Source organism: Microtus ochrogaster, unplaced genomic scaffold, assembly GCF_000317375.1.
Source record: "Microtus ochrogaster isolate Prairie Vole_2 unplaced genomic scaffold, MicOch1.0 UNK3, whole genome shotgun sequence".
Lineage (NCBI taxonomy): Eukaryota > Metazoa > Chordata > Mammalia > Rodentia > Cricetidae > Microtus > Microtus ochrogaster.
In genome coordinates this window covers 15,384,390-15,392,210 of record NW_004949101.1, presented here as the reverse complement: position 1 = coordinate 15,392,210, position 7,821 = coordinate 15,384,390, and the positions used below count along the sequence as shown (strand labels likewise).

General features: G+C 43.4%; 1 pseudogene; it reads right to left on the bottom strand.

The window, feature by feature from the left end:
• Positions 1-1,459: 1,459 nt before the first annotated feature.
• Positions 1,460-2,282, bottom strand: LOC101980665 (annotated as a pseudogene).
• Between the last annotated feature and the right edge of the window lie 5,539 nt (positions 2,283-7,821).

The following is a 7,821-nucleotide window of genomic DNA, read 5'->3' as shown; positions in this document are numbered from 1 at the left end:
GGCTTCTAGCTCCAAACTGTGAATATTATCCTGTTATTTTAAGCCGCCAGTTGATGGTCTGTTGTTATGAATATAAGCCCCTCCCACATGTCTACCTTGGTGGATTATTCTAACCACATTATTCTAAGGTAAGGGCATTGCCTGGTCCCATCTCTCTTTCCCTCAAAGGAGGAAACTAAGTCTGGCCTTAATTCTGTGTGCACAAAACTTGAATAAAACTCTCTGTTTCCATCTGGACTCTTTGTCAGATGCTTGGTTTAGAATGGCAAGCAGGAGAGGTTCTGAATCATGAAGGGCTCTACTGCATAGTGTTGAATAGCCCTTAGCCCAGCTCATGAAAACCCAGGAGAGCGCAATAAACCAGACTCTTGGAGGAGCCCCAGCCTGCTATATAAACATCCCTGGGCCATGGTGCAGTTGCCACCCCAGCCCCTGTGTGTTTTTTTTTTTCCTTTTCTTCCCGCCCAGAACTATTCCTGAGTAACAAATTCTTTGTAGATTCCTTGTTTTATTTAGTGGCTATTGCTACACTGCTTCTGCCATTTCTGCTACAGGAAGAGATCAGTGGCCCAGGCGTGGCTTCTCCACAGCTCACACATCCTCCTCCCCACAATGGTGCATCACTGCATTTGGGTCCCATGTTTGTGTTAGACTTTCCATCCTCTTTCTGGTTCAGAGCCCAGATGGTTGTCTCACTTGAAGCAATTTCCAGAGTCAAACCTAACTGCACATGGCTTTCACTATGGTCTCTTGTGAGTCAATATAAAATTATCATCCCTGTTTTAATTTGTTTTGTTTTGTTTTTCGAGACAGGGTTTCTCTGTGGCTATGAAGCCTGTCCTGGAACTAGCTCTTATAGACCAGGCTGGTCTAGAACTCACAGAGATCCGCCTGTCTCTGTCTCCCCAGTGCTGGGATTAAAGGCGTGCGCCACCACCGCCCGGCTGTTTTGTTTTTCTTTGTTTTGTTTTGTTTTGTTTTACTTTCAGCGTGTAGTCCCAGCTAGCCTGGAGCTCACTGTGTAGAGAAGACTGGCCTCAAACTCACAGAGAGATCTGCATGTGTCTGTCTCTGCCGTGCTAGGATTTGAAATGGGCTTCTCAGCAGTTACGATCTTGGGACGCCAAGGTTGGTTAGGAAGTCACAATTTCACCTGTGGACTAGATAGAGATTTACAAAGGGCCCCACACATTCCCAGCTTCCACCTGTGGCCTGACATTTCTAGAGGGCTCCTCCCAGCCCTCATCTACAGCTAAAAGGACCCTTTCTGGAATGGGATTTTTTTTTTTTTTGTACCTCTAAAATGGCAAACACCCTAAAGCCAAGTCATCCTTAGTCTGGAGATCTACTGTAGTATCTATCAATTCTAGCATCCCTAACGTGCATTAAAAGGCGCACTAAATCCTGCAGGTAGCTATGCTGCAAAATGGCTTAAAATTAACGATTGTACCATGTTCATTTATGCTTGAAATTCCAGGCTTAGATCAAGCTCGTGGCCTCCTGCATTGACGTTCTTGCCATCCCATGGAGCTGACAGCAACAGTTTGATACCTGGCGTTAGGGCATGAGTGTACCCTAAGTTGACCAGGCTGGAGTTGATCACTTAGGCCCAAAAGCGGGCATCAGGGTCGACCTGATACTTGGCTGCTATTCCAAAGTGAGCGTGACTGTTTCCTGCTATCCAGGAGAGATGGACAGAGACCTCCAACTTCTTGTTCACCTTCTGGTAAATGGAACCACCATACTCTGTCCTGCTGTTCACATTAGAATGAACCTGGAATCCACCCTTCTTGTAGCCAACTGTGAGGTTGCTCTGGGTCACTCAGCACTTCAAGGTCTCAAAACTCATTGGGTACCCAGCCAGTCAGCCCTCATAGCCAAAGGACCCAGTGAGGTCAAAGTCCGTACCACAGGCCAGGCTGATATGGTCCCTCCTGCACCTGTCTTGTTTGTAGCATTCCCCCGACCCCTACCCAGTGTTAGATGAGAAGGAAAAATGGTCAGCTTCAGTCCAGACACGAGCTGCTCTTGCGCGGTGATCTCGGGGCCCATGGTGTCGTCTGTGTCCCACTTCTCTGTAAAGGTCAAACTGGTCTCCGTATGTGGTTTCCAGGCTGCCGTTCACTTTGGTGGTCCCTGTGTTTGCTGAGCGAGCTTGCAAATTCCAGTCTAGTTTCAGATTTCGTTTTTAAATCAACTTTTATTAAGAAAAAGCCGTAGCCCTTGCTGACGATATCCTTGGCAGGCTTGCCAGGATCGGCATATGTGGGAGGCAGAGCCATGTTCTCAGAGGAAGGGAACGGTGGGATTGGGGGCTGCGGCTTGGCGCCTCAGAAGTTTTTCTTTAAATAGCTGTGATTTTTAGAAACGGAATTCTTCCAGGTCTTCGTAAGACAAAATAACAAATCTTCCTGATGACCTACCTTTTGCTTCGTCATTCTTCCAACGATGGCACTCAATATGAGTCTGCATTCCAGTCTTTCATTTGACCATCTAAGATTTCTTCCTAAGCAACTAGCACAAAACGTTATTTTCTTCCTGGAAATTCAGAGGAATTATTCATTCAACAAGCGCAAGGCCCTTGATATGGTTCTAAGTCCATGCCAACAAACCATGGCAGCTTAGACAGCATGACTTTTTAGAAATTTCCTAAAATATGAGTTAAGTCAGAAATATGGTGTGTAATCCTGAGGTTCTGATTTGAACACACAACTGTGGTAACAAGTCAAAGCTGCACATAAAGGCAGAATTCTAGGCCACTCCCAGACGCACCAGCTCTGGGTGGGGACTGAGGACATCATTGCTCAAATGGCTGTGTGGTGCAGGTTACAAATGAGTTTCTGCCACTGTCAGACAGAAGGCCACTTTTCATTAGCGTATACCTTCCTGGGCAACCAGAGACTGCGGGTTAAGAACACAATGCAGTGTGGGGCAGACAGGCAAAAGTAGAGGGGAAGAGCTGGTGACTTCTTGCTAATGTGGCTGGGGGTGGGAGGCGGGACTGTCATCCACAGGCCTGCTCTGATTAGCTGCTGGTTGTGAGGTTGGAGAGTGATGGGCAGCCCATGGGAGGGGCAAAGCTCGAGGTCATAACCTTTACAACAGTGACCTCAGGAGAGATGCTCTTGTTGACGCAGTCCAGGAGAGAACGGAGAACAAAACAGAACGTGCCTGCTGTTATTGCATTTCTCTTGGAAACCTGGCGAATATTGGCTGGTTCAACAGACACTGACATCCTGGCTGGAACACAGGTAATAAGGGTTCATGGCCTCTGCATGAGGCCCTAAGGAGAGAGTGTGTGCTTCCAAGATGGTGAGGTTGCCTGTGGCATCCTCTCTGTGGTGTCTGTGTGCCTCCAAATAGATTTATTGATTACACACTCCCAGTGAATGAACAACCTTTGGAAGGTCACAGCGAAGGCATCACACATAGTTAAGTGACAAGTTAAGAAGATCAGAAGCAAGCTGGAGAGATGCTTAAGAGAACTTGCTGCTCTTGCGGAGAACCTGAGTTTGATTTTCAGCACCAACATGGCGGCTTGCAACGGTTTGTAACTCCACTCCTGGGGACCTGAAGCTCTCTTCTCACTTCTGTGGACACTGGGTACACATGTGGCGAAGACACCCATTTAAGCAAAAGCACTTATAAAATACTAATAAAATAATTTTAAAAAGAAGGATAGAGGAAAACGGAAGACTAATATCCTCCATTTCCAGTAGTTATCAATTGTAAAGCATAAAATAAAGAAAATATAATCACATTTGCTCAGGTACTAGTTTCTAAAACTCAAAATTAAGCCAGGCATGGTGTTAGAGAGATTATGAGTTCAAGGCTAGTCTAGGCTACAAAGGAAGGACCTGTCTTAAAAAAAAAAAAAGAACAACAACGAAACAAAAAGCAAAAAACAAAAACCTGGGGAGAGGATGTGTGGCAAATATCCTTCGGCAAACCACCTGTGCACATTCTGTATCTTCCCAGTTTCCAGCAAAGCTGCCTATGTACAGTGCACACACTCGCCCACCCAAAACAGCTTTTCAATTTTGTTTCCTGCTCTTCTTTTAATTACCTTTATTGCATCAGAATAAGAAACCCATTAACAGGGTCTTATATAGGTCTCTACCATTTTCTCTTAAGGAAACCTGGGAAAGATTTGGTATGGATTATGAAATGTTGTAAAAGTCCTCACATAGCAGGGATAATAAAAATAAAAGAAATGTTGTAAAAGTCTAAATCAAGCTTGAAATGACTTTTAAAACCAGACGATGAGGGCAGGGGCACAGCTCAGTTGTAGAGCATTCACTAGCGTGTGCAAGGCACTCGATTCTCAGCGCCACAGAAAGAAAACTTTGTGACATGAAACTGATGAGAAAGTGTGAATCTTTGTCCCTCCATCTCTGTTTTTCTCTTTCTCTCTCCTCGTCCCCCTTCTTCCCTCTCCCCTTTCCCCTTCCCTTCTATAACCCACTAAATAAATACCCACTTTCTCTGCATGGCGTGCCTGTCTGTCTCTGTTTTACCTGCACAGCTCCTCATGAGTCTGACTGACCCTCCTATCCGCCATGCGGCTCCCTGCCTGGGACCCACTGCCCCTTGTGGCCCACTGCCCGCTGCTGCCCCTTGTGGCCCGCTGCCCGCTGCTGCCCCTTGGGGAATGGCACCATTTTATTTTTACCATTACATGGACCACACATTTGTGTGAAATACTGCTAATCTGTGCAGGGTCAGATGATATAATTTGATTTATAAGGATCCCTCAGATCTTCTGAAGCTTTGTCTCTCTGACTCCAAGGTGCCAGGAACACCTTGTCACTCTGGAGTTCATGAGACGTGGTTTTTATAGGCCCCAGGATCCCTGGGCATGAACACAGCCTTCTCTATGCCTTCTGCCTCCATGGAGTAACATGGTTTGTCCAAATGCATCCTAACTTCTCTTTGCCAGTGCTTCTGTCTCAGCCTGCAAGTGTTGTGATTATATCAGTGAGTCCCTACATCTGGCTTTCTTGTCTGTCTGTCTGTCTGTCTGTCTGTCTGTCTGTCTTTTGTAGTACCAGACATGTACTCCAACACTGAGCTAGAACCCAAGGCAAGACTTTTCTGCATGCTTGAAAATGTTTATAACAATATCTTTCATAGGAAATCATAAATTAACAAGAACAATTTGAATCAAGGTGAGAATGATATTTCAGCATTAAGATAGAAAGTAAATGTCTTTTGGAATGAGATACGTGGAGTGAAATTGAAATACAAGGGGGTCACCTGCCAACTCTCTTCTTTTAATACTGTTTTATTTTTAAATTATGTATATGTATGTGTGTCTCTGTGTGCGCACATGCAGGTGAGTGCAGTGAATGCTGATGTGCCCAGAGACCAGAAGAGGGCATCACATCTCGTGAAGGTGAAGTTATAGGCTGCTCTGAATTGCTTGACACTGGTGCTGGGAACTGAACTCAGGTCCTCTAGAGGGGTAGTAAGAGCCCTCATCCACTGAGTCATCTCTCTAGCCCCTGGTTATACTTTAGAAAAATTGGGAGGGGGTGAACCTAGCATGCAAGTGGTAAATTAAGAGCAGATATTGTGGTGCACATTTGTAATCCCAGCTCTTGGGGAAGTGGTGGAAGAAGGATTAGTTTTCATTCCCTGTACGCTTCCATGACCCCACTCCCCCAAGAAAGAAAAAGACAAAAATAGGTGAATGAGTTCACATCACACTTCCGTGTGTGGACAACTATGACAGGATGATGAAATATCTCATACCAGGGGAAATAAGACGGTCACAGAAAGACGAGCAAAACACAATGCCATTGCACTCACGTGGGTGTCTAGTCAGTCACATCCGTGGAAATAGGTAGTAGAAAGTGACTCCCTACTTGGGGCGGAGCAAGGAGGCAAATGGCGCTGTTGTTTAATACCTACGGAGCTCTAGATTTGTAAGATTTAAATGTTGAGAGGTCTGTTGGACAACAGTATGAATATACTTAGTATCACTGAACCATAATTTTAAAATGATGAAGATGATCAATTTTATGTGCTGTATTAAAAAACCCATACGGGAAGAAATCACCTAGGGACAGAGAATTATCGAGCTGATTTTAAAATCTCCACAGGAAGTGCTCAGTAGATTTTGAAATGAAACATTGTGATATATAAACAGCACTGGCTAGTCTGAATCAAGAAACTTGAGCTGCAAATTTCACCAATAAATCTTGCATAACTCTTAGTGGGAGAGATGAAAAAAAATGAATGCTCCAATCCAGGGCAGCACATTTAGTGAAGCCCTTACTCTGTACTTTTTAAAATTGAACTTTTTAATTTTCATTACTAAATTTTATATGTATTTTGTGCATTTTCTCTTCTTGTGTATGAGTCTGTATTGGGGGGGAGGATGTATGTGTTAGATCTACAAGGCAGCCTAAAGAGACAGGACTCTAATGGTTCAGCAGACGGGACTGTGTTTCTTGGACACATAGTGAAGGAGCAGACTCTTTCTCAGGGGAAGCCGAGTGGTCTGCCGGAGGAAGAGATAGCTATGACCCTTTATAGGGATGGGACTGCCTGCAGCACACGTTTTCCTCTGCAGTCCGGCCAGACCCCCTCCTGGAGCTGCCTAACCAAGACAGACAATCTATCATTCCAAACCCTAGAAAAATGTGGAGTGAGGGTAGAGATTCTTTCTTAGCCGCTTCCTGCTGAGGAGCATCCTTGTTGGAGGTGGGAGGTCTCAGTTCTACCCTCTTCCTGCCTGGTGGACCAGCTTCCAGCAGCATGGCTCAAAGGGAAATCCAAGGAGTTGGTGTACTGTGACTTTTTTTCTGAGGGGTTAAGGGAAAAGACACTCACATAGTCTCTTTATTCTTTATTCTTCTCCTGAATTCTCTATCCAGAAATGTCTCTCTTGATCTTTTCCTTCTAATTCCCTTAATGTTTTTCCTTCTAATGCTCTCATTCTTGATTTTTTCCTTCTAACTCTATTTTTATTATTCCTTATTCTCTCTATTTTTTCCTCTACAGCTTATATACCCCAAGAAAATCTTTTAGGCAATATACAAATTACAATGTTGTTTATTCTGTTTTTCAAGCGTATGAGCACAATGAATATAGATATAAACATGCTTTTCATCTTCCTTACATGATTAAAACAAAATTGTCCCAAGAATTCACATATATTTACATCTAAGTAACTTGTTATAGATTAACAGAGTGTGAACAAACAGGTTGTTTTTTTTTTTCCGGAGCCATTTCTTTTACTGGCAGGCTGCATATTGCGGTTACAAAGAAATAATCAATTACTTTATTTCTTATCTTGGAAGGTAGTCTTATAAGGAATCACAAACCTTAAAAAAAAGTTTTATACATGAAAAAAAGTCAGTCAGCTCTACTTTAAATCTTTAGGGTGTTTACCCACTCATCAACAGTTTTTCCTATCAGGAGCTTGAGGGCAGAAATGAGTGCAAGGAATTAATCATCTTCTTTTATTACCAATCAATTTTAGCAAGGAAAGTATGTAGGCTAGTAACAATTGGTCTGCTTTGTACTTTTGATTCTAAAACAATGAATCTATAACTCAGCTAGGTGTCCTTATGAACTTTAAGTTTTTAGAGTTTTTTTCATCTCAAAGCTATTATCAAAATATCTAATCTAGCCTGAAGTTTTTTTTTTTTAAGATTTATTTATTTACTTATTATGTATACAGTGTTCTGCCTGCATGTATCCCTGTTAGGAGCCAATTTTCTCCTAAAATCATTGCAGAAACCATCACCCTAGGGGAGTCTGCAGAGAACCTCACACCCCTAATTATGTTAGGAATCGTTCTATTGACAGAGC